Below are 24,228 nucleotides of genomic sequence, written 5' to 3' on the forward strand. Positions count from 1 at the left end.
GAATCGCCCTCACCTCATGTCTTTCAGTGTCCTTGAATGTCTAGAGATAGACGACTTATGCAAATTCTTTCTTTACTGGACTAATTTTTAGGGCTTCAATAGTGACAAAAAATACAATCTTTCTTGAATTACTGATATTAAAACCCTAAACTTTGGTTAATCTCTGATAAAGTTTGAGCTTGTCCAACTCTTGACATAATCCACTGTTGTAGATATGATAAGAGCCACTTTGCCAGAAGCTCATACACAATCTTTAGTGAAATTGCACAGACTTGTCAAAATCCTCATTAGATCACATCATCTGGCTACAGACTCTTCCTGTAGACGAGCTGCCGAGTGGTTATGGCGTATGACTACTAATTCATTGTGCTCTGCATGCATGGTTTTTGAATCCCATACTTGTTGAAGTTACCTTCATCTCCAATGTTGAAACTCTAAATTATCTTTTTCAGCCCAAGCAGTGAGTATTTCCAGCATTTCCTGTTCAAGAAGGCTGCTATCAAACTTTTCTAACATTTCAGTCTGGCAAAAGTAAACCCACTGTTTTCATTTGGCATGCTTGATGCCATCCTACATTGGCTGACATCTTCTTCCTTTTGAGTACTTTGACAACACAGATTTAGAATCTCTCCATTGCACTATCTAAGGAAGGGATATGAGAAAGACAAGTTTGACTTTATAGTATTTTTACAAGGAAAGTACACTGTTAAACATAGAAACTTCAGTACTGAGGCTATGAAAAGAAGGCACTGCTGAGATTCGAACTCAGGATCTCCTGTTTACGAGACAGGCGCTTTAACCAACTAAGCCACAGCACCACTTTGTGTAAGAGTAGAAAAGCACTACTGGTAGAATCGCCCTCACCTCATGTCTTTCAGTGTCCTTGAATGTCTAGAGATAGACGACTTATGCAAATTCTTTCTTTACTGGACTAATTTTTAGGGCTTCAATAGTGACAAAAAATACAATCTTTATTGAATTACTGATATTAAAACCCTAAACTTTGGTTAATCTCTGATAAAGTTTGAGCTTGTCCAACTCTTGACATAATCCACTGTTGTAGATATGATAAGAGCCACTTTGCCAGAAGCTCATACACAATCTTTAGTGAAATTGCACAGACTTGTCAAAATCCTCATTAGATCACATCATCTGGCTACAGACTCTTCCTGTAGACGAGCTGCCGAGTGGTTATGGCATATGACTACTAATTCATTGTGCTCTGCATGCATGGTTTTTGAATCCCATACTTGTTGAAGTTACCTTCATCTCCAATGTTGAAACTCTAAATTATCTTTTTCAGCCCAAGCAGTGAGTATTTCCAGCATTTCCTGTTCAAGAAGGCTGCTATCAAACTTTTCTAACATTTCAGTCTGGCAAAAGTAAACCCACTGTTTACATTTGGCATGCTTGATGCCATCCTACATTGGCTGACATCTTCTTCCTTTTGAGTACTTTGACAACACAGATTTAGAATCTCTCCATTGCACTATCTAAGGAAGGGATATGAGAAAGACAAGTTTGACTTTATAGTATTTTTACAAGGAAAGTACATTGTTAAACATAGAAACTTCTGTAAGAGGCTATGAAAAGAAGGCACTGCTGAGATTCGAACTCAGGATCTCCTGTTTACAAGACAGGCGCTTTAACCAACTAAGCCACAGCACCACATTGTTTAAGAGTAGGAAAGCACTACTGGTAGAATCGCCCTCACCTCATGTCTTTCAGTGTCCTTGAATGTCTAGAGATAGACGACTTATGCAAATTCTTTCTTTACTGGACTAATTTTTAGGGCTTCAATAGTGACAAAAAATACAATCTTTATTGAATTACTGATATTAAAACCCTAAACTTTGGTTAATCTCTGATAAAGTTTGAGCTTGTCCAACTCTTGACATAATCCACTGTTGTAGATATGATAAGAGCCACTTTGCCAGAAGCTCATACACAATCTTTAGTGAAATTGCACAGACTTGTCAAAATCCTCATTAGATCACATCATCTGGCTACAGACTCTTCCTGTAGACGAGCTGCCGAGTGGTTATGGCGTATGACTACTAATTCATTGTGCTCTGCATGCATGGTTTTTGAATCCCATACTTGTTGAAGTTACCTTCATCTCCAATGTTGAAACTCTAAATTATCTTTTTCAGCCCAAGCAGTGAGTATTTCCAGCATTTCCTGTTCAAGAAGGCTGCTATCAAACTTTTCTAACATTTCAGTCTGGCAAAAGTAAACCCACTGTTTTCATTTGGCATGCTTGATGCCATCCTACATTGGCTGACATCTTCTTCCTTTTGAGTACTTTGACAACACAGATTTAGAATCTCTCCATTGCACTATCTAAGGAAGGGATATGAGAAAGACAAGTTTGACTTTATAGTATTTTTACAAGGAAAGTACATTGTTAAACATAGAAACTTCTGTAAGAGGCTATGAAAAGAAGGCACTGCTGAGATTCGAACTCAGGATCTCCTGTTTACAAGACAGGCGCTTTAACCAACTAAGCCACAGCACCACATTGTTTAAGAGTAGGAAAGCACTACTGGTAGAATCGCCCTCACCTCATGTCTTTCAGTGTCCTTGAATGTCTAGAGATAGACGACTTATGCAAATTCTTTCTTTACTGGACTAATTTTTAGGGCTTCAATAGTGACAAAAAATACAATCTTTCTTGAATTACTGATATTAAAACCCTAAACTTTGGTTAATCTCTGATAAAGTTTGAGCTTGTCCAACTCTTGACATAATCCACTGTTGTAGATATGATAAGAGCCACTTTGCCAGAAGCTCATACACAATCTTTAGTGAAATTGCACAGACTTGTCAAAATCCTCATTAGATCACATCATCTGGCTACAGACTCTTCCTGTAGACGAGCTGCCGAGTGGTTATGGCGTATGACTACTAATTCATTGTGCTCTGCATGCATGGTTTTTGAATCCCATACTTGTTGAAGTTACCTTCATCTCCAATGTTGAAACTCTAAATTATCTTTTTCAGCCCAAGCAGTGAGTATTTCCAGCATTTCCTGTTCAAGAAGGCTGCTATCAAACTTTTCTAACATTTCAGTCTGGCAAAAGTAAACCCACTGTTTTCATTTGGCATGCTTGATGCCATCCTACATTGGCTGACATCTTCTTCCTTTTGAGTACTTTGATAACACAGATTTAGAATCTCTCCATTGCACTATCTAAGGAAGGGATATGAGAAAGACAAGTTTGACTTTATAGTATTTTTACAAGGAAAGTACATTGTTAAACATAGAAACTTCTGTAAGAGGCTATGAAAAGAAGGCACTGCTGAGATTCGAACTCAGGATCTCCTGTTTACAAGACAGGCGCTTTAACCAACTAAGCCACAGCACCACATTGTTTAAGAGTAGGAAAGCACTACTGGTAGAATCGCCCTCACCTCATGTCTTTCAGTGTCCTTGAATGTCTAGAGATAGACGACTTATGCAAATTCTTTCTTTACTGGACTAATTTTTAGGGCTTCAATAGTGACAAAAAATACAATCTTTCTTGAATTACTGATATTAAAACCCTAAACTTTGGTTAATCTCTGATAAAGTTTGAGCTTGTCCAACTCTTGACATAATCCACTGTTGTAGATATGATAAGAGCCACTTTGCCAGAAGCTCATACACAATCTTTAGTGAAATTGCACAGACTTGTCAAAATCCTCATTAGATCACATCATCTGGCTACAGACTCTTCCTGTAGACGAGCTGCCGAGTGGTTATGGCGTATGACTACTAATTCATTGTGCTCTGCATGCATGGTTTTTGAATCCCATACTTGTTGAAGTTACCTTCATCTCCAATGTTGAAACTCTAAATTATCTTTTTCAGCCCAAGCAGTGAGTATTTCCAGCATTTCCTGTTCAAGAAGGCTGCTATCAAACTTTTCTAACATTTCAATCTGGCAAAAGTAAACCCACTGTTTTCATTTGGCATGCTTGATGCCATCCTACATTGGCTGACATCTTCTTCCTTTTGAGTACTTTGACAACACAGATTTAGAATCTCTCCATTGCACTATCTAAGGAAGGGATATGAGAAAGACAAGTTTGACTTTATAGTATTTTTACAAGGAAAGTACATTGTTAAACATAGAAACTTCTGTAAGAGGCTATGAAAAGAAGGCACTGCTGAGATTCGAACTCAGGATCTCCTGTTTACAAGACAGGCGCTTTAACCAACTAAGCCACAGCACCACATTGTTTAAGAGTAGGAAAGCACTACTGGTAGAATCGCCCTCACCTCATGTCTTTCAGTGTCCTTGAATGTCTAGAGATAGACGACTTATGCAAATTCTTTCTTTACTGGACTAATTTTTAGGGCTTCAATAGTGACAAAAAATACAATCTTTCTTGAATTACTGATATTAAAACCCTAAACTTTGGTTAATCTCTGATAAAGTTTGAGCTTGTCCAACTCTTGACATAATCCACTGTTGTAGATATGATAAGAGCCACTTTGCCAGAAGCTCATACACAATCTTTAGTGAAATTGCACAGACTTGTCAAAATCCTCATTAGATCACATCATCTGGCTACAGACTCTTCCTGTAGACGAGCTGCCGAGTGGTTATGGCGTATGACTACTAATTCATTGTGCTCTGCATGCATGGTTTTTGAATCCCATACTTGTTGAAGTTACCTTCATCTCCAATGTTGAAACTCTAAATTATCTTTTTCAGCCCAAGCAGTGAGTATTTCCAGCATTTCCTGTTCAAGAAGGCTGCTATCAAACTTTTCTAACATTTCAGTCTGGCAAAAGTAAACCCACTGTTTTCATTTGGCATGCTTGATGCCATCCTACATTGGCTGACATCTTCTTCCTTTTGAGTACTTTGACAACACAGATTTAGAATCTCTCCATTGCACTATCTAAGGAAGGGATATGAGAAAGACAAGTTTGACTTTATAGTATTTTTACAAGGAAAGTACACTGTTAAACATAGAAACTTCAGTACTGAGGCTATGAAAAGAAGGCACTGCTGAGATTCGAACTCAGGATCTCCTGTTTACGAGACAGGCGCTTTAACCAACTAAGCCACAGCACCACTTTGTGTAAGAGTAGAAAAGCACTACTGGTAGAATCGCCCTCACCTCATGTCTTTCAGTGTCCTTGAATGTCTAGAGATAGACGACTTATGCAAATTCTTTCTTTACTGGACTAATTTTTAGGGCTTCAATAGTGACAAAAAATACAATCTTTATTGAATTACTGATATTAAAACCCTAAACTTTGGTTAATCTCTGATAAAGTTTGAGCTTGTCCAACTCTTGACATAATCCACTGTTGTAGATATGATAAGAGCCACTTTGCCAGAAGCTCATACACAATCTTTAGTGAAATTGCACAGACTTGTCAAAATCCTCATTAGATCACATCATCTGGCTACAGACTCTTCCTGTAGACGAGCTGCCGAGTGGTTATGGCATATGACTACTAATTCATTGTGCTCTGCATGCATGGTTTTTGAATCCCATACTTGTTGAAGTTACCTTCATCTCCAATGTTGAAACTCTAAATTATCTTTTTCAGCCCAAGCAGTGAGTATTTCCAGCATTTCCTGTTCAAGAAGGCTGCTATCAAACTTTTCTAACATTTCAGTCTGGCAAAAGTAAACCCACTGTTTACATTTGGCATGCTTGATGCCATCCTACATTGGCTGACATCTTCTTCCTTTTGAGTACTTTGACAACACAGATTTAGAATCTCTCCATTGCACTATCTAAGGAAGGGATATGAGAAAGACAAGTTTGACTTTATAGTATTTTTACAAGGAAAGTACATTGTTAAACATAGAAACTTCTGTAAGAGGCTATGAAAAGAAGGCACTGCTGAGATTCGAACTCAGGATCTCCTGTTTACAAGACAGGCGCTTTAACCAACTAAGCCACAGCACCACATTGTTTAAGAGTAGGAAAGCACTACTGGTAGAATCGCCCTCACCTCATGTCTTTCAGTGTCCTTGAATGTCTAGAGATAGACGACTTATGCAAATTCTTTCTTTACTGGACTAATTTTTAGGGCTTCAATAGTGACAAAAAATACAATCTTTATTGAATTACTGATATTAAAACCCTAAACTTTGGTTAATCTCTGATAAAGTTTGAGCTTGTCCAACTCTTGACATAATCCACTGTTGTAGATATGATAAGAGCCACTTTGCCAGAAGCTCATACACAATCTTTAGTGAAATTGCACAGACTTGTCAAAATCCTCATTAGATCACATCATCTGGCTACAGACTCTTCCTGTAGACGAGCTGCCGAGTGGTTATGGCGTATGACTACTAATTCATTGTGCTCTGCATGCATGGTTTTTGAATCCCATACTTGTTGAAGTTACCTTCATCTCCAATGTTGAAACTCTAAATTATCTTTTTCAGCCCAAGCAGTGAGTATTTCCAGCATTTCCTGTTCAAGAAGGCTGCTATCAAACTTTTCTAACATTTCAGTCTGGCAAAAGTAAACCCACTGTTTTCATTTGGCATGCTTGATGCCATCCTACATTGGCTGACATCTTCTTCCTTTTGAGTACTTTGACAACACAGATTTAGAATCTCTCCATTGCACTATCTAAGGAAGGGATATGAGAAAGACAAGTTTGACTTTATAGTATTTTTACAAGGAAAGTACACTGTTAAACATAGAAACTTCAGTACTGAGGCTATGAAAAGAAGGCACTGCTGAGATTCGAACTCAGGATCTCCTGTTTACGAGACAGGCGCTTTAACCAACTAAGCCACAGCACCACTTTGTGTAAGAGTAGAAAAGCACTACTGGTAGAATCGCCCTCACCTCATGTCTTTCAGTGTCCTTGAATGTCTAGAGATAGACGACTTATGCAAATTCTTTCTTTACTGGACTAATTTTTAGGGCTTCAATAGTGACAAAAAATACAATCTTTATTGAATTACTGATATTAAAACCCTAAACTTTGGTTAATCTCTGATAAAGTTTGAGCTTGTCCAACTCTTGACATAATCCACTGTTGTAGATATGATAAGAGCCACTTTGCCAGAAGCTCATACACAATCTTTAGTGAAATTGCACAGACTTGTCAAAATCCTCATTAGATCACATCATCTGGCTACAGACTCTTCCTGTAGACGAGCTGCCGAGTGGTTATGGCATATGACTACTAATTCATTGTGCTCTGCATGCATGGTTTTTGAATCCCATACTTGTTGAAGTTACCTTCATCTCCAATGTTGAAACTCTAAATTATCTTTTTCAGCCCAAGCAGTGAGTATTTCCAGCATTTCCTGTTCAAGAAGGCTGCTATCAAACTTTTCTAACATTTCAGTCTGGCAAAAGTAAACCCACTGTTTACATTTGGCATGCTTGATGCCATCCTACATTGGCTGACATCTTCTTCCTTTTGAGTACTTTGACAACACAGATTTAGAATCTCTCCATTGCACTATCTAAGGAAGGGATATGAGAAAGACAAGTTTGACTTTATAGTATTTTTACAAGGAAAGTACATTGTTAAACATAGAAACTTCTGTAAGAGGCTATGAAAAGAAGGCACTGCTGAGATTCGAACTCAGGATCTCCTGTTTACAAGACAGGCGCTTTAACCAACTAAGCCACAGCACCACATTGTTTAAGAGTAGGAAAGCACTACTGGTAGAATCGCCCTCACCTCATGTCTTTCAGTGTCCTTGAATGTCTAGAGATAGACGACTTATGCAAATTCTTTCTTTACTGGACTAATTTTTAGGGCTTCAATAGTGACAAAAAATACAATCTTTATTGAATTACTGATATTAAAACCCTAAACTTTGGTTAATCTCTGATAAAGTTTGAGCTTGTCCAACTCTTGACATAATCCACTGTTGTAGATATGATAAGAGCCACTTTGCCAGAAGCTCATACACAATCTTTAGTGAAATTGCACAGACTTGTCAAAATCCTCATTAGATCACATCATCTGGCTACAGACTCTTCCTGTAGACGAGCTGCCGAGTGGTTATGGCGTATGACTACTAATTCATTGTGCTCTGCATGCATGGTTTTTGAATCCCATACTTGTTGAAGTTACCTTCATCTCCAATGTTGAAACTCTAAATTATCTTTTTCAGCCCAAGCAGTGAGTATTTCCAGCATTTCCTGTTCAAGAAGGCTGCTATCAAACTTTTCTAACATTTCAGTCTGGCAAAAGTAAACCCACTGTTTTCATTTGGCATGCTTGATGCCATCCTACATTGGCTGACATCTTCTTCCTTTTGAGTACTTTGACAACACAGATTTAGAATCTCTCCATTGCACTATCTAAGGAAGGGATATGAGAAAGACAAGTTTGACTTTATAGTATTTTTACAAGGAAAGTACATTGTTAAACATAGAAACTTCTGTAAGAGGCTATGAAAAGAAGGCACTGCTGAGATTCGAACTCAGGATCTCCTGTTTACAAGACAGGCGCTTTAACCAACTAAGCCACAGCACCACATTGTTTAAGAGTAGGAAAGCACTACTGGTAGAATCGCCCTCACCTCATGTCTTTCAGTGTCCTTGAATGTCTAGAGATAGACGACTTATGCAAATTCTTTCTTTACTGGACTAATTTTTAGGGCTTCAATAGTGACAAAAAATACAATCTTTCTTGAATTACTGATATTAAAACCCTAAACTTTGGTTAATCTCTGATAAAGTTTGAGCTTGTCCAACTCTTGACATAATCCACTGTTGTAGATATGATAAGAGCCACTTTGCCAGAAGCTCATACACAATCTTTAGTGAAATTGCACAGACTTGTCAAAATCCTCATTAGATCACATCATCTGGCTACAGACTCTTCCTGTAGACGAGCTGCCGAGTGGTTATGGCGTATGACTACTAATTCATTGTGCTCTGCATGCATGGTTTTTGAATCCCATACTTGTTGAAGTTACCTTCATCTCCAATGTTGAAACTCTAAATTATCTTTTTCAGCCCAAGCAGTGAGTATTTCCAGCATTTCCTGTTCAAGAAGGCTGCTATCAAACTTTTCTAACATTTCAATCTGGCAAAAGTAAACCCACTGTTTTCATTTGGCATGCTTGATGCCATCCTACATTGGCTGACATCTTCTTCCTTTTGAGTACTTTGACAACACAGATTTAGAATCTCTCCATTGCACTATCTAAGGAAGGGATATGAGAAAGACAAGTTTGACTTTATAGTATTTTTACAAGGAAAGTACATTGTTAAACATAGAAACTTCTGTAAGAGGCTATGAAAAGAAGGCACTGCTGAGATTCGAACTCAGGATCTCCTGTTTACAAGACAGGCGCTTTAACCAACTAAGCCACAGCACCACATTGTTTAAGAGTAGGAAAGCACTACTGGTAGAATCGCCCTCACCTCATGTCTTTCAGTGTCCTTGAATGTCTAGAGATAGACGACTTATGCAAATTCTTTCTTTACTGGACTAATTTTTAGGGCTTCAATAGTGACAAAAAATACAATCTTTCTTGAATTACTGATATTAAAACCCTAAACTTTGGTTAATCTCTGATAAAGTTTGAGCTTGTCCAACTCTTGACATAATCCACTGTTGTAGATATGATAAGAGCCACTTTGCCAGAAGCTCATACACAATCTTTAGTGAAATTGCACAGACTTGTCAAAATCCTCATTAGATCACATCATCTGGCTACAGACTCTTCCTGTAGACGAGCTGCCGAGTGGTTATGGCGTATGACTACTAATTCATTGTGCTCTGCATGCATGGTTTTTGAATCCCATACTTGTTGAAGTTACCTTCATCTCCAATGTTGAAACTCTAAATTATCTTTTTCAGCCCAAGCAGTGAGTATTTCCAGCATTTCCTGTTCAAGAAGGCTGCTATCAAACTTTTCTAACATTTCAGTCTGGCAAAAGTAAACCCACTGTTTTCATTTGGCATGCTTGATGCCATCCTACATTGGCTGACATCTTCTTCCTTTTGAGTACTTTGACAACACAGATTTAGAATCTCTCCATTGCACTATCTAAGGAAGGGATATGAGAAAGACAAGTTTGACTTTATAGTATTTTTACAAGGAAAGTACACTGTTAAACATAGAAACTTCAGTACTGAGGCTATGAAAAGAAGGCACTGCTGAGATTCGAACTCAGGATCTCCTGTTTACGAGACAGGCGCTTTAACCAACTAAGCCACAGCACCACTTTGTGTAAGAGTAGAAAAGCACTACTGGTAGAATCGCCCTCACCTCATGTCTTTCAGTGTCCTTGAATGTCTAGAGATAGACGACTTATGCAAATTCTTTCTTTACTGGACTAATTTTTAGGGCTTCAATAGTGACAAAAAATACAATCTTTATTGAATTACTGATATTAAAACCCTAAACTTTGGTTAATCTCTGATAAAGTTTGAGCTTGTCCAACTCTTGACATAATCCACTGTTGTAGATATGATAAGAGCCACTTTGCCAGAAGCTCATACACAATCTTTAGTGAAATTGCACAGACTTGTCAAAATCCTCATTAGATCACATCATCTGGCTACAGACTCTTCCTGTAGACGAGCTGCCGAGTGGTTATGGCGTATGACTACTAATTCATTGTGCTCTGCATGCATGGTTTTTGAATCCCATACTTGTTGAAGTTACCTTCATCTCCAATGTTGAAACTCTAAATTATCTTTTTCAGCCCAAGCAGTGAGTATTTCCAGCATTTCCTGTTCAAGAAGGCTGCTATCAAACTTTTCTAACATTTCAGTCTGGCAAAAGTAAACCCACTGTTTTCATTTGGCATGCTTGATGCCATCCTACATTGGCTGACATCTTCTTCCTTTTGAGTACTTTGACAACACAGATTTAGAATCTCTCCATTGCACTATCTAAGGAAGGGATATGAGAAAGACAAGTTTGACTTTATAGTATTTTTACAAGGAAAGTACACTGTTAAACATAGAAACTTCAGTACTGAGGCTATGAAAAGAAGGCACTGCTGAGATTCGAACTCAGGATCTCCTGTTTACGAGACAGGCGCTTTAACCAACTAAGCCACAGCACCACTTTGTGTAAGAGTAGAAAAGCACTACTGGTAGAATCGCCCTCACCTCATGTCTTTCAGTGTCCTTGAATGTCTAGAGATAGACGACTTATGCAAATTCTTTCTTTACTGGACTAATTTTTAGGGCTTCAATAGTGACAAAAAATACAATCTTTATTGAATTACTGATATTAAAACCCTAAACTTTGGTTAATCTCTGATAAAGTTTGAGCTTGTCCAACTCTTGACATAATCCACTGTTGTAGATATGATAAGAGCCACTTTGCCAGAAGCTCATACACAATCTTTAGTGAAATTGCACAGACTTGTCAAAATCCTCATTAGATCACATCATCTGGCTACAGACTCTTCCTGTAGACGAGCTGCCGAGTGGTTATGGCGTATGACTACTAATTCATTGTGCTCTGCATGCATGGTTTTTGAATCCCATACTTGTTGAAGTTACCTTCATCTCCAATGTTGAAACTCTAAATTATCTTTTTCAGCCCAAGCAGTGAGTATTTCCAGCATTTCCTGTTCAAGAAGGCTGCTATCAAACTTTTCTAACATTTCAGTCTGGCAAAAGTAAACCCACTGTTTTCATTTGGCATGCTTGATGCCATCCTACATTGGCTGACATCTTCTTCCTTTTGAGTACTTTGACAACACAGATTTAGAATCTCTCCATTGCACTATCTAAGGAAGGGATATGAGAAAGACAAGTTTGACTTTATAGTATTTTTACAAGGAAAGTACACTGTTAAACATAGAAACTTCTGTAAGAGGCTATGAAAAGAAGGCACTGCTGAGATTCGAACTCAGGATCTCCTGTTTACGAGACAGGCGCTTTAACCAACTAAGCCACAGCACCACTTTGTGTAAGAGTAGAAAAGCACTACTGGTAGAATCGCCCTCACCTCATGTCTTTCAGTGTCCTTGAATGTCTAGAGATAGACGACTTATGCAAATTCTTTCTTTACTGGACTAATTTTTAGGGCTTCAATAGTGACAAAAAATACAATCTTTATTGAATTACTGATATTAAAACCCTAAACTTTGGTTAATCTCTGATAAAGTTTGAGCTTGTCCAACTCTTGACATAATCCACTGTTGTAGATATGATAAGAGCCACTTTGCCAGAAGCTCATACACAATCTTTAGTGAAATTGCACAGACTTGTCAAAATCCTCATTAGATCACATCATCTGGCTACAGACTCTTCCTGTAGACGAGCTGCCGAGTGGTTATGGCATATGACTACTAATTCATTGTGCTCTGCATGCATGGTTTTTGAATCCCATACTTGTTGAAGTTACCTTCATCTCCAATGTTGAAACTCTAAATTATCTTTTTCAGCCCAAGCAGTGAGTATTTCCAGCATTTCCTGTTCAAGAAGGCTGCTATCAAACTTTTCTAACATTTCAGTCTGGCAAAAGTAAACCCACTGTTTACATTTGGCATGCTTGATGCCATCCTACATTGGCTGACATCTTCTTCCTTTTGAGTACTTTGACAACACAGATTTAGAATCTCTCCATTGCACTATCTAAGGAAGGGATATGAGAAAGACAAGTTTGACTTTATAGTATTTTTACAAGGAAAGTACATTGTTAAACATAGAAACTTCTGTAAGAGGCTATGAAAAGAAGGCACTGCTGAGATTCGAACTCAGGATCTCCTGTTTACAAGACAGGCGCTTTAACCAACTAAGCCACAGCACCACTTTGTGTAAGAGTAGAAAAGCACTACTGGTAGAATCGCCCTCACCTCATGTCTTTCAGTGTCCTTGAATGTCTAGAGATAGACGACTTATGCAAATTCTTTCTTTACTGGACTAATTTTTAGGGCTTCAATAGTGACAAAAAATACAATCTTTATTGAATTACTGATATTAAAACCCTAAACTTTGGTTAATCTCTGATAAAGTTTGAGCTTGTCCAACTCTTGACATAATCCACTGTTGTAGATATGATAAGAGCCACTTTGCCAGAAGCTCATACACAATCTTTAGTGAAATTGCACAGACTTGTCAAAATCCTCATTAGATCACATCATCTGGCTACAGACTCTTCCTGTAGACGAGCTGCCGAGTGGTTATGGCGTATGACTACTAATTCATTGTGCTCTGCATGCATGGTTTTTGAATCCCATACTTGTTGAAGTTACCTTCATCTCCAATGTTGAAACTCTAAATTATCTTTTTCAGCCCAAGCAGTGAGTATTTCCAGCATTTCCTGTTCAAGAAGGCTGCTATCAAACTTTTCTAACATTTCAGTCTGGCAAAAGTAAACCCACTGTTTTCATTTGGCATGCTTGATGCCATCCTACATTGGCTGACATCTTCTTCCTTTTGAGTACTTTGACAACACAGATTTAGAATCTCTCCATTGCACTATCTAAGGAAGGGATATGAGAAAGACAAGTTTGACTTTATAGTATTTTTACAAGGAAAGTACATTGTTAAACATAGAAACTTCTGTAAGAGGCTATGAAAAGAAGGCACTGCTGAGATTCGAACTCAGGATCTCCTGTTTACAAGACAGGCGCTTTAACCAACTAAGCCACAGCACCACATTGTTTAAGAGTAGGAAAGCACTACTGGTAGAATCGCCCTCACCTCATGTCTTTCAGTGTCCTTGAATGTCTAGAGATAGACGACTTATGCAAATTCTTTCTTTACTGGACTAATTTTTAGGGCTTCAATAGTGACAAAAAATACAATCTTTCTTGAATTACTGATATTAAAACCCTAAACTTTGGTTAATCTCTGATAAAGTTTGAGCTTGTCCAACTCTTGACATAATCCACTGTTGTAGATATGATAAGAGCCACTTTGCCAGAAGCTCATACACAATCTTTAGTGAAATTGCACAGACTTGTCAAAATCCTCATTAGATCACATCATCTGGCTACAGACTCTTCCTGTAGACGAGCTGCCGAGTGGTTATGGCGTATGACTACTAATTCATTGTGCTCTGCATGCATGGTTTTTGAATCCCATACTTGTTGAAGTTACCTTCATCTCCAATGTTGAAACTCTAAATTATCTTTTTCAGCCCAAGCAGTGAGTATTTCCAGCATTTCCTGTTCAAGAAGGCTGCTATCAAACTTTTCTAACATTTCAGTCTGGCAAAAGTAAACCCACTGTTTTCATTTGGCATGCTTGATGCCATCCTACATTGGCTGACATCTTCTTCCTTTTGAGTACTTTGACAACACAGATTTAGAATCTCTCCATTGCACTATCTAAGGAAGGGATATGAGAAAGACAAGTTTGACTTTATAGTATTTTTACAAGGAAAGTACATTGTTAAACATAGAAACTTCTGTAAGAGGCTATGAAAAGAAGGCACTGCTGAGATTCGAACTCAGGATCTCCTGTTTACAAGACAGGCGCTTTAACCAACTAAGCCACAGCACCACATTGTTTAAGAGTAGGAAAGCACTACTGGTAGAATCGCCCTCACCTCATGTCTTTCAGTGTCCTTGAATGTCTAGAGATAGACGACTTATGCAAATTCTTTCTTTACTGGACTAATTTTTAGGGCTTCAATAGTGACAAAAAATACAATCTTTCTTGAATTACTGATATTAAAACCCTAAACTTTGGTTAATCTCTGATAAAGTTTGAGCTTGTCCAACTCTTGACATAATCCACTGTTGTAGATATGATAAGAGCCACTTTGCCAGAAGCTCATACACAATCTTTAGTGAAATTGCACAGACTTGTCAAAATCCTCATTAGATCACATCATCTGGCTACAGACTCTTCCTGTAGACGAGCTGCCGAGTGGTTATGGCGTATGACTACTAATTCATTGTGCTCTGCATGCATGGTTTTTGAATCCCATACTTGTTGAAGTTACCTTCATCTCCAATGTTGAAACTCTAAATTATCTTTTTCAGCCCAAGCAGTGAGTATTTCCAGCATTTCCTGTTCAAGAAGGCTGCTATCAAACTTTTCTAACATTTCAGTCTGGCAAAAGTAAACCCACTGTTTTCATTTGGCATGCTTGATGCCATCCTACATTGGCTGACATCTTCTTCCTTTTGAGTACTTTGACAACACAGATTTAGAATCTCTCCATTGCACTATCTAAGGAAGGGATATGAGAAAGACAAGTTTGACTTTATAGTATTTTTACAAGGAAAGTACACTGTTAAACATAGAAACTTCAGTACTGAGGCTATGAAAAGAAGGCACTGCTGAGATTCGAACTCAGGATCTCCTGTTTACAAGACAGGCGCTTTAACCAACTAAGCCACAGCACCACATTGTTTAAGAGTAGGAAAGCACTACTGGTAGAATCGCCCTCACCTCATGTCTTTCAGTGTCCTTGAATGTCTAGAGATAGACGACTTATGCAAATTCTTTCTTTACTGGACTAATTTTTAGGGCTTCAATAGTGACAAAAAATACAATCTTTCTTGAATTACTGATATTAAAACCCTAAACTTTGGTTAATCTCTGATAAAGTTTGAGCTTGTCCAACTCTTGACATAATCCACTGTTGTAGATATGATAAGAGCCACTTTGCCAGAAGCTCATACACAATCTTTAGTGAAATTGCACAGACTTGTCAAAATCCTCATTAGATCACATCATCTGGCTACAGACTCTTCCTGTAGACGAGCTGCCGAGTGGTTATGGCGTATGACTACTAATTCATTGTGCTCTGCATGCATGGTTTTTGAATCCCATACTTGTTGAAGTTACCTTCATCTCCAATGTTGAAACTCTAAATTATCTTTTTCAGCCCAAGCAGTGAGTATTTCCAGCATTTCCTGTTCAAGAAGGCTGCTATCAAACTTTTCTAACATTTCAGTCTGGCAAAAGTAAACCCACTGTTTTCATTTGGCATGCTTGATGCCATCCTACATTGGCTGACATCTTCTTCCTTTTGAGTACTTTGACAACACAGATTTAGAATCTCTCCATTGCACTATCTAAGGAAGGGATATGAGAAAGACAAGTTTGACTTTATAGTATTTTTACAAGGAAAGTACACTGTTAAACATAGAAACTTCAGTACTGAGGCTATGAAAAGAAGGCACTGCTGAGATTCGAACTCAGGATCTCCTGTTTACAAGACAGGCGCTTTAACCAACTAAGCCACAGCACCACATTGTTTAAGAGTAGGAAAGCACTACTGGTAGAATCGCCCTCACCTCATGTCTTTCAGTGTCCTTGAATGTCTAGAGATAGACGACTTATGCAAATTCTTTCTTTACTGGACTAATTTTTAGGGCTTCAATAGTGACAAAAAATACAATCTTTCTTGAATTACTGATATTAAAACCCTAAACTTTGGTTAATCTCTGATAAAGTTTGAGCTTGTCCAACTCTTGACATAATCCACTGTTGTAGATATGATAAGAGCCACTTTGCCAGAAGCTCATACACAATCTTTAGTGAAATTGCACAGACTTGTCAAAATCCTCATTAGATCACATCATCTGGCTACAGACTCTTCCTGTAGACGAGCTGCCGAGTGGTTATGGCGTATGACTACTAATTCATTGTGCTCTGCATGCATGGTTTTTGAATCCCATACTTGTTGAAGTTACCTTCATCTCCAATGTTGAAACTCTAAATTATCTTTTTCAGCCCAAGCAGTGAGTATTTCCAGCATTTCCTGTTCAAGAAGGCTGCTATCAAACTTTTCTAACATTTCAGTCTGGCAAAAGTAAACCCACTGTTTTCATTTGGCATGCTTGATGCCATCCTACATTGGCTGACATCTTCTTCCTTTTGAGTACTTTGACAACACAGATTTAGAATCTCTCTATTGCACTATCTAAGGAAGGGATATGAGAAAGACAAGTTTGACTTTATAGTATTTTTACAAGGAAAGTACATTGTTAAACATAGAAACTTCTGTAAGAGGCTATGAAAAGAAGGCACTGCTGAGATTCGAACTCAGGATCTCCTGTTTACAAGACAGGCGCTTTAACCAACTAAGCCACAGCACCACATTGTTTAAGAGTAGGAAAGCACTACTGGTAGAATCGCCCTCACCTCATGTCTTTCAGTGTCCTTGAATGTCTAGAGATAGACGACTTATGCAAATTCTTTCTTTACTGGACTAATTTTTAGGGCTTCAATAGTGACAAAAAATACAATCTTTATTGAATTACTGATATTAAAACCCTAAACTTTGGTTAATCTCTGATAAAGTTTGAGCTTGTCCAACTCTTGACATAATCCACTGTTGTAGATATGATAAGAGCCACTTTGCCAGAAGCTCATACACAATCTTTAGTGAAATTGCACAGACTTGTCAAAATCCTCATTAGATCACATCATCTGGCTACAGACTCTTCCTGTAGACGAGCTGCCGAGTGGTTATGGCGTATGACTACTAATTCATTGTGCTCTGCATGCATGGTTTTTGAATCCCATACTTGTTGAAGTTACCTTCATCTCCAATGTTGAAACTCTAAATTATCTTTTTCAGCCCAAGCAGTGAGTATTTCCAGCATTTCCTGTTCAAGAAGGCTGCTATCAAACTTTTCTAACATTTCAGTCTGGCAAAAGTAAACCCACTGTTTTCATTTGGCATGCTTGATGCCATCCTACATTGGCTGACATCTTCTTCCTTTTGAGTACTTTGACAACACAGATTTAGAATCTCTCCATTGCACTATCTAAGGAAGGGATATGAGAAAGACAAGTTTGACTTTATAGTATTTTTACAAGGAAAGTACATTGTTAAACATAGAAACTTCTGTAAGAGGCTATGAAAAGAAGGCACTGCTGAGATTCGAACTCAGGATCTCCTGTTTACAAGACAGGCGCTTTAACCAACTAAGCCACAGCACCACATTGTTTAAGAGTAGGAAAGCACTACTGGTAGAATCGCCCTCACCTCATGTCTTTCAGTGTCCTTGAATGTCTAGAGATAGACGACTTATGCAAATTCTTTCTTTACTGGACTAATTTTTAGGGCTTCAATAGTGACAAAAAATACAATCTTTCTTGAATTACTGATATTAAAACCCTAAACTTTGGTTAATCTCTGATAAAGTTTGAGCTTGTCCAACTCTTGACATAATCCACTGTTGTAGATATGATAAGAGCCACTTTGCCAGAAGCTCATACACAATCTTTAGTGAAATTGCACAGACTTGTCAAAATCCTCATTAGATCACATCATCTGGCTACAGACTCTTCCTGTAGACGAGCTGCCGAGTGGTTATGGCGTATGACTACTAATTCATTGTGCTCTGCATGCATGGTTTTTGAATCCCATACTTGTTGAAGTTACCTTCATCTCCAATGTTGAAACTCTAAATTATCTTTTTCAGCCCAAGCAGTGAGTATTTCCAGCATTTCCTGTTCAAGAAGGCTGCTATCAAACTTTTCTAACATTTCAGTCTGGCAAAAGTAAACCCACTGTTTTCATTTGGCATGCTTGATGCCATCCTACATTGGCTGACATCTTCTTCCTTTTGAGTACTTTGACAACACAGATTTAGAATCTCTCCATTGCACTATCTAAGGAAGGGATATGAGAAAGACAAGTTTGACTTTATAGTATTTTTACAAGGAAAGTACACTGTTAAACATAGAAACTTCAGTACTGAGGCTATGAAAAGAAGGCACTGCTGAGATTCGAACTCAGGATCTCCTGTTTACAAGACAGGCGCTTTAACCAACTAAGCCACAGCACCACATTGTTTAAGAGTAGGAAAGCACTACTGGTAGAATCGCCCTCACCTCATGTCTTTCAGTGTCCTTGAATGTCTAGAGATAGACGACTTATGCAAATTCTTTCTTTACTGGACTAATTTTTAGGGCTTCAATAGTGACAAAAAATACAATCTTTCTTGAATTACTGATATTAAAACCCTAAACTTTGGTTAATCTCTGATAAAGTTTGAGCTTGTCCAACTCTTGACATAATCCACTGTTGTAGATATGATAAGAGCCACTTTGCCAGAAGCTCATACACAATCTTTAGTGAAATTGCACAGACTTGTCAAAATCCTCATTAGATCACATCATCTGGCTACAGACTCTTCCTGTAGACGAGCTGCCGAGTGGTTATGGCGTATGACTACTAATTCATTGTGCTCTGCATGCATGGTTTTTGAATCCCATACTTGTTGAAGTTACCTTCATCTCCAATGTTGAAACTCTAAATTATCTTTTTCAGCCCAAGCAGTGAGTATTTCCAGCATTTCCTGTTCAAGAAGGCTGCTATCAAACTTTTCTAACATTTCAGTCTGGCAAAAGTAAACCCACTGTTTTCATTTGGCATGCTTGATGCCATCCTACATTGGCTGACATCTTCTTCCTTTTGAGTACTTTGACAACACAGATTTAGAATCTCTCTATTGCACTATCTAAGGAAGGGATATGAGAAAGACAAGTTTGACTTTATAGTATTTTTACAAGGAAAGTACATTGTTAAACATAGAAACTTCTGTAAGAGGCTATGAAAAGAAGGCACTGCTGAGATTCGAACTCAGGATCTCCTGTTTACAAGACAGGCGCTTTAACCAACTAAGCCACAGCACCACATTGTTTAAGAGTAGGAAAGCACTACTGGTAGAATCACCCTCACCTCATGTCTTTCAGTGTCCTTGAATGTCTAGAGATAGACGACTTATGCAAATTCTTTCTTTACTGGACTAATTTTTAGGGCTTCAATAGTGACAAAAAATACAATCTTTATTGAATTACTGATATTAAAACCCTAAACTTTGGTTAATCTCTGATAAAGTTTGAGCTTGTCCAACTCTTGACATAATCCACTGTTGTAGATATGATAAGAGCCACTTTGCCAGAAGCTCATACACAATCTTTAGTGAAATTGCACAGACTTGTCAAAATCCTCATTAGATCACATCATCTGGCTACAGACTCTTCCTGTAGACGAGCTGCCGAGTGGTTATGGCGTATGACTACTAATTCATTGTGCTCTGCATGCATGGTTTTTGAATCCCATACTTGTTGAAGTTACCTTCATCTCCAATGTTGAAACTCTAAATTATCTTTTTCAGCCCAAGCAGTGAGTATTTCCAGCATTTCCTGTTCAAGAAGGCTGCTATCAAACTTTTCTAACATTTCAGTCTGGCAAAAGTAAACCCACTGTTTACATTTGGCATGCTTGATGCCATCCTACATTGGCTGACATCTTCTTCCTTTTGAGTACTTTGACAACACAGATTTAGAATCTCTCCATTGCACTATCTAAGGAAGGGATATGAGAAAGACAAGTTTGACTTTATAGTATTTTTACAAGGAAAGTACATTGTTAAACATAGAAACTTCTGTAAGAGGCTATGAAAAGAAGGCACTGCTGAGATTCGAACTCAGGATCTCCTGTTTACAAGACAGGCGCTTTAACCAACTAAGCCACAGCACCACATTGTTTAAGAGTAGGAAAGCACTACTGGTAGAATCGCCCTCACCTCATGTCTTTCAGTGTCCTTGAATGTCTAGAGATAGACGACTTATGCAAATTCTTTCTTTACTGGACTAATTTTTAGGGCTTCAATAGTGACAAAAAATACAATCTTTATTGAATTACTGATATTAAAACCCTAAACTTTGGTTAATCTCTGATAAAGTTTGAGCTTGTCCAACTCTTGACATAATCCACTGTTGTAGATATGATAAGAGCCACTTTGCCAGAAGCTCATACACAATCTTTAGTGAAATTGCACAGACTTGTCAAAATCCTCATTAGATCACATCATCTGGCTACAGACTCTTCCTGTAGACGAGCTGCCGAGTGGTTATGGCGTATGACTACTAATTCATTGTGCTCTGCATGCATGGTTTTTGAATCCCATACTTGTTGAAGTTACCTTCATCTCCAATGTTGAAACTCTAAATTATCTTTTTCAGCCCAAGCAGTGAGTATTTCCAGCATTTCCTGTTCAAGAAGGCTGCTATCAAACTTTTCTAACATTTCAGTCTGGCAAAAGTAAACCCACTGTTTTCATTTGGCATGCTTGATGCCATCCTACATTGGCTGACATCTTCTTCCTTTTGAGTACTTTGACAACACAGATTTAGAATCTCTCCATTGCACTATCTAAGGAAGGGATATGAGAAAGACAAGTTTGACTTTATAGTATTTTTACAAGGAAAGTACACTGTTAAACATAGAAACTTCAGTACTGAGGCTATGAAAAGAAGGCACTGCTGAGATTCGAACTCAGGATCTCCTGTTTACGAGACAGGCGCTTTAACCAACTAAGCCACAGCACCACTTTGTGTAAGAGTAGAAAAGCACTACTGGTAGAATCGCCCTCACCTCATGTCTTTCAGTGTCCTTGAATGTCTAGAGATAGACGACTTATGCAAATTCTTTCTTTACTGGACTAATTTTTAGGGCTTCAATAGTGACAAAAAATACAATCTTTATTGAATTACTGATATTAAAACCCTAAACTTTGGTTAATCTCTGATAAAGTTTGAGCTTGTCCAACTCTTGACATAATCCACTGTTGTAGATATGATAAGAGCCACTTTGCCAGAAGCTCATACACAATCTTTAGTGAAATTGCACAGACTTGTCAAAATCCTCATTAGATCACATCATCTGGCTACAGACTCTTCCTGTAGACGAGCTGCCGAGTGGTTATGGCATATGACTACTAATTCATTGTGCTCTGCATGCATGGTTTTTGAATCCCATACTTGTTGAAGTTACCTTCATCTCCAATGTTGAAACTCTAAATTATCTTTTTCAGCCCAAGCAGTGAGTATTTCCAGCATTTCCTGTTCAAGAAGGCTGCTATCAAACTTTTCTAACATTTCAGTCTGGCAAAAGTAAACCCACTGTTTACATTTGGCATGCTTGATGCCATCCTACATTGGCTGACATCTTCTTCCTTTTGAGTACTTTGACAACACAGATTTAGAATCTCTCCATTGCACTATCTAAGGAAGGGATATGAGAAAGACAAGTTTGACTTTATAGTATTTTTACAAGGAAAGTACATTGTTAAACATAGAAACTTCTGTAAGAGGCTATGAAAAGAAGGCACTGCTGAGATTCGAACTCAGGATCTCCTGTTTACAAGACAGGCGCTTTAACCAACTAAGCCACAGCACCACATTGTTTAAGAGTAGGAAAGCACTACTGGTAGAATCGCCCTCACCTCATGTCTTTCAGTGTCCTTGAATGTCTAGAGATAGACGACTTATGCAAATTCTTTCTTTACTGGACTAATTTTTAGGGCTTCAATAGTGACAAAAAATACAATCTTTATTGAATTACTGATATTAAAACCCTAAACTTTGGTTAATCTCTGATAAAGTTTGAGCTTGTCCAACTCTTGACATAATCCACTGTTGTAGATATGATAAGAGCCACTTTGCCAGAAGCTCATACACAATCTTTAGTGAAATTGCACAGACTTGTCAAAATCCTCATTAGATCACATCATCTGGCTACAGACTCTTCCTGTAGACGAGCTGCCGAGTGGTTATGGCGTATGACTACTAATTCATTGTGCTCTGCATGCATGGTTTTTGAATCCCATACTTGTTGAAGTTACCTTCATCTCCAATGTTGAAACTCTAAATTATCTTTTTCAGCCCAAGCAGTGAGTATTTCCAGCATTTCCTGTTCAAGAAGGCTGCTATCAAACTTTTCTAACATTTCAGTCTGGCAAAAGTAAACCCACTGTTTTCATTTGGCATGCTTGATGCCATCCTACATTGGCTGACATCTTCTTCCTTTTGAGTACTTTGACAACACAGATTTAGAATCTCTCCATTGCACTATCTAAGGAAGGGATATGAGAAAGACAAGTTTGACTTTATAGTATTTTTACAAGGAAAGTACATTGTTAAACATAGAAACTTCTGTAAGAGGCTATGAAAAGAAGGCACTGCTGAGATTCGAACTCAGGATCTCCTGTTTACAAGACAGGCGCTTTAACCAACTAAGCCACAGCACCACATTGTTTAAGAGTAGGAAAGCACTACTGGTAGAATCGCCCTCACCTCATGTCTTTCAGTGTCCTTGAATGTCTAGAGATAGACGACTTATGCAAATTCTTTCTTTACTGGACTAATTTTTAGGGCTTCAATAGTGACAAAAAATACAATCTTTCTTGAATTACTGATATTAAAACCCTAAACTTTGGTTAATCTCTGATAAAGTTTGAGCTTGTCCAACTCTTGACATAATCCACTGTTGTAGATATGATAAGAGCCACTTTGCCAGAAGCTCATACACAATCTTTAGTGAAATTGCACAGACTTGTCAAAATCCTCATTAGATCACATCATCTGGCTACAGACTCTTCCTGTAGACGAGCTGCCGAGTGGTTATGGCGTATGACTACTAATTCATTGTGCTCTGCATGCATGGTTTTTGAATCCCATACTTGTTGAAGTTACCTTCATCTCCAATGTTGAAACTCTAAATTATCTTTTTCAGCCCAAGCAGTGAGTATTTCCAGCATTTCCTGTTCAAGAAGGCTGCTATCAAACTTTTCTAACATTTCAATCTGGCAAAAGTAAACCCACTGTTTTCATTTGGCATGCTTGATGCCATCCTACATTGGCTGACATCTTCTTCCTTTTGAGTACTTTGACAACACAGATTTAGAATCTCTCCATTGCACTATCTAAGGAAGGGATATGAGAAAGACAAGTTTGACTTTATAGTATTTTTACAAGGAAAGTACATTGTTAAACATAGAAACTTCTGTAAGAGGCTATGAAAAGAAGGCACTGCTGAGATTCGAACTCAGGATCTCCTGTTTACAAGACAGGCGCTTTAACCAACTAAGCCACAGCACCACATTGTTTAAGAGTAGGAAAGCACTACTGGTAGAATCGCCCTCACCTCATGTCTTTCAGTGTCCTTGAATGTCTAGAGATAGACGACTTATGCAAATTCTTTCTTTACTGGACTAATTTTTAGGGCTTCAATAGTGACAAAAAATACAATCTTTCTTGAATTACTGATATTAAAACCCTAAACTTTGGTTAATCTCTGATAAAGTTTGAGCTTGTCCAACTCTTGACATAATCCACTGTTGTAGATATGATAAGAGCCACTTTGCCAGAAGCTCATACACAATCTTTAGTGAAATTGCACAGACTTGTCAAAATCCTCATTAGATCACATCATCTGGCTACAGACTCTTCCTGTAGACGAGCTGCCGAGTGGTTATGGCGTATGACTACTAATTCATTGTGCTCTGCATGCATGGTTTTTGAATCCCATACTTGTTGAAGTTACCTTCATC

General features: G+C 38.1%; 28 non-coding genes across 28 annotated transcripts; all 28 read right to left on the reverse strand.

The window, feature by feature from the left end:
* Positions 1-744: 744 nt before the first annotated feature.
* TRNAT-CGU (transfer RNA threonine (anticodon CGU)) lies at positions 745-818 on the reverse strand. Its single transcript has one exon. It is a non-coding gene; the product is annotated as a tRNA-Thr (tRNA).
* A 776-nt stretch (positions 819-1,594) lies between these two features.
* Positions 1,595-1,668, reverse strand: TRNAT-UGU (transfer RNA threonine (anticodon UGU)). The gene has a single exon. It is a non-coding gene; the product is annotated as a tRNA-Thr (tRNA).
* A 776-nt stretch (positions 1,669-2,444) lies between these two features.
* TRNAT-UGU (transfer RNA threonine (anticodon UGU)) lies at positions 2,445-2,518 on the reverse strand. Its single transcript has one exon. It is a non-coding gene; the product is annotated as a tRNA-Thr (tRNA).
* A 776-nt stretch (positions 2,519-3,294) lies between these two features.
* TRNAT-UGU (transfer RNA threonine (anticodon UGU)) lies at positions 3,295-3,368 on the reverse strand. The gene has a single exon. It is a non-coding gene; the product is annotated as a tRNA-Thr (tRNA).
* Positions 3,369-4,144: 776 nt separating this feature from the next.
* Positions 4,145-4,218, reverse strand: TRNAT-UGU (transfer RNA threonine (anticodon UGU)). Its single transcript has one exon. It is a non-coding gene; the product is annotated as a tRNA-Thr (tRNA).
* Positions 4,219-4,995: 777 nt separating this feature from the next.
* TRNAT-CGU (transfer RNA threonine (anticodon CGU)) lies at positions 4,996-5,069 on the reverse strand. The gene has a single exon. It is a non-coding gene; the product is annotated as a tRNA-Thr (tRNA).
* Positions 5,070-5,845: 776 nt separating this feature from the next.
* TRNAT-UGU (transfer RNA threonine (anticodon UGU)) lies at positions 5,846-5,919 on the reverse strand. The gene has a single exon. It is a non-coding gene; the product is annotated as a tRNA-Thr (tRNA).
* Positions 5,920-6,696: 777 nt separating this feature from the next.
* TRNAT-CGU (transfer RNA threonine (anticodon CGU)) lies at positions 6,697-6,770 on the reverse strand. The gene has a single exon. It is a non-coding gene; the product is annotated as a tRNA-Thr (tRNA).
* Positions 6,771-7,546: 776 nt separating this feature from the next.
* TRNAT-UGU (transfer RNA threonine (anticodon UGU)) lies at positions 7,547-7,620 on the reverse strand. Its single transcript has one exon. It is a non-coding gene; the product is annotated as a tRNA-Thr (tRNA).
* Positions 7,621-8,396: 776 nt separating this feature from the next.
* Positions 8,397-8,470, reverse strand: TRNAT-UGU (transfer RNA threonine (anticodon UGU)). The gene has a single exon. It is a non-coding gene; the product is annotated as a tRNA-Thr (tRNA).
* A 776-nt stretch (positions 8,471-9,246) lies between these two features.
* Positions 9,247-9,320, reverse strand: TRNAT-UGU (transfer RNA threonine (anticodon UGU)). Its single transcript has one exon. It is a non-coding gene; the product is annotated as a tRNA-Thr (tRNA).
* Positions 9,321-10,097: 777 nt separating this feature from the next.
* On the reverse strand, positions 10,098-10,171 carry TRNAT-CGU (transfer RNA threonine (anticodon CGU)). The gene has a single exon. It is a non-coding gene; the product is annotated as a tRNA-Thr (tRNA).
* Positions 10,172-10,948: 777 nt separating this feature from the next.
* TRNAT-CGU (transfer RNA threonine (anticodon CGU)) lies at positions 10,949-11,022 on the reverse strand. The gene has a single exon. It is a non-coding gene; the product is annotated as a tRNA-Thr (tRNA).
* Positions 11,023-11,798: 776 nt separating this feature from the next.
* TRNAT-CGU (transfer RNA threonine (anticodon CGU)) lies at positions 11,799-11,872 on the reverse strand. The gene has a single exon. It is a non-coding gene; the product is annotated as a tRNA-Thr (tRNA).
* Positions 11,873-12,648: 776 nt separating this feature from the next.
* TRNAT-UGU (transfer RNA threonine (anticodon UGU)) lies at positions 12,649-12,722 on the reverse strand. The gene has a single exon. It is a non-coding gene; the product is annotated as a tRNA-Thr (tRNA).
* Positions 12,723-13,498: 776 nt separating this feature from the next.
* On the reverse strand, positions 13,499-13,572 carry TRNAT-UGU (transfer RNA threonine (anticodon UGU)). Its single transcript has one exon. It is a non-coding gene; the product is annotated as a tRNA-Thr (tRNA).
* A 776-nt stretch (positions 13,573-14,348) lies between these two features.
* TRNAT-UGU (transfer RNA threonine (anticodon UGU)) lies at positions 14,349-14,422 on the reverse strand. The gene has a single exon. It is a non-coding gene; the product is annotated as a tRNA-Thr (tRNA).
* Positions 14,423-15,199: 777 nt separating this feature from the next.
* Positions 15,200-15,273, reverse strand: TRNAT-UGU (transfer RNA threonine (anticodon UGU)). The gene has a single exon. It is a non-coding gene; the product is annotated as a tRNA-Thr (tRNA).
* Positions 15,274-16,050: 777 nt separating this feature from the next.
* Positions 16,051-16,124, reverse strand: TRNAT-UGU (transfer RNA threonine (anticodon UGU)). Its single transcript has one exon. It is a non-coding gene; the product is annotated as a tRNA-Thr (tRNA).
* Positions 16,125-16,900: 776 nt separating this feature from the next.
* On the reverse strand, positions 16,901-16,974 carry TRNAT-UGU (transfer RNA threonine (anticodon UGU)). The gene has a single exon. It is a non-coding gene; the product is annotated as a tRNA-Thr (tRNA).
* A 776-nt stretch (positions 16,975-17,750) lies between these two features.
* Positions 17,751-17,824, reverse strand: TRNAT-UGU (transfer RNA threonine (anticodon UGU)). The gene has a single exon. It is a non-coding gene; the product is annotated as a tRNA-Thr (tRNA).
* A 777-nt stretch (positions 17,825-18,601) lies between these two features.
* On the reverse strand, positions 18,602-18,675 carry TRNAT-UGU (transfer RNA threonine (anticodon UGU)). The gene has a single exon. It is a non-coding gene; the product is annotated as a tRNA-Thr (tRNA).
* A 776-nt stretch (positions 18,676-19,451) lies between these two features.
* TRNAT-UGU (transfer RNA threonine (anticodon UGU)) lies at positions 19,452-19,525 on the reverse strand. Its single transcript has one exon. It is a non-coding gene; the product is annotated as a tRNA-Thr (tRNA).
* A 776-nt stretch (positions 19,526-20,301) lies between these two features.
* TRNAT-UGU (transfer RNA threonine (anticodon UGU)) lies at positions 20,302-20,375 on the reverse strand. Its single transcript has one exon. It is a non-coding gene; the product is annotated as a tRNA-Thr (tRNA).
* Positions 20,376-21,152: 777 nt separating this feature from the next.
* TRNAT-CGU (transfer RNA threonine (anticodon CGU)) lies at positions 21,153-21,226 on the reverse strand. The gene has a single exon. It is a non-coding gene; the product is annotated as a tRNA-Thr (tRNA).
* Positions 21,227-22,002: 776 nt separating this feature from the next.
* Positions 22,003-22,076, reverse strand: TRNAT-UGU (transfer RNA threonine (anticodon UGU)). Its single transcript has one exon. It is a non-coding gene; the product is annotated as a tRNA-Thr (tRNA).
* Positions 22,077-22,852: 776 nt separating this feature from the next.
* Positions 22,853-22,926, reverse strand: TRNAT-UGU (transfer RNA threonine (anticodon UGU)). Its single transcript has one exon. It is a non-coding gene; the product is annotated as a tRNA-Thr (tRNA).
* A 776-nt stretch (positions 22,927-23,702) lies between these two features.
* TRNAT-UGU (transfer RNA threonine (anticodon UGU)) lies at positions 23,703-23,776 on the reverse strand. The gene has a single exon. It is a non-coding gene; the product is annotated as a tRNA-Thr (tRNA).
* Positions 23,777-24,228: the final 452 nt, after the last annotated feature.

The sequence above is a fragment of the Anomaloglossus baeobatrachus genome, chromosome 7 (assembly GCF_048569485.1).
Source record: "Anomaloglossus baeobatrachus isolate aAnoBae1 chromosome 7, aAnoBae1.hap1, whole genome shotgun sequence".
In the NCBI taxonomy this organism is placed as follows: Eukaryota; Metazoa; Chordata; class Amphibia; order Anura; family Aromobatidae; genus Anomaloglossus; species Anomaloglossus baeobatrachus.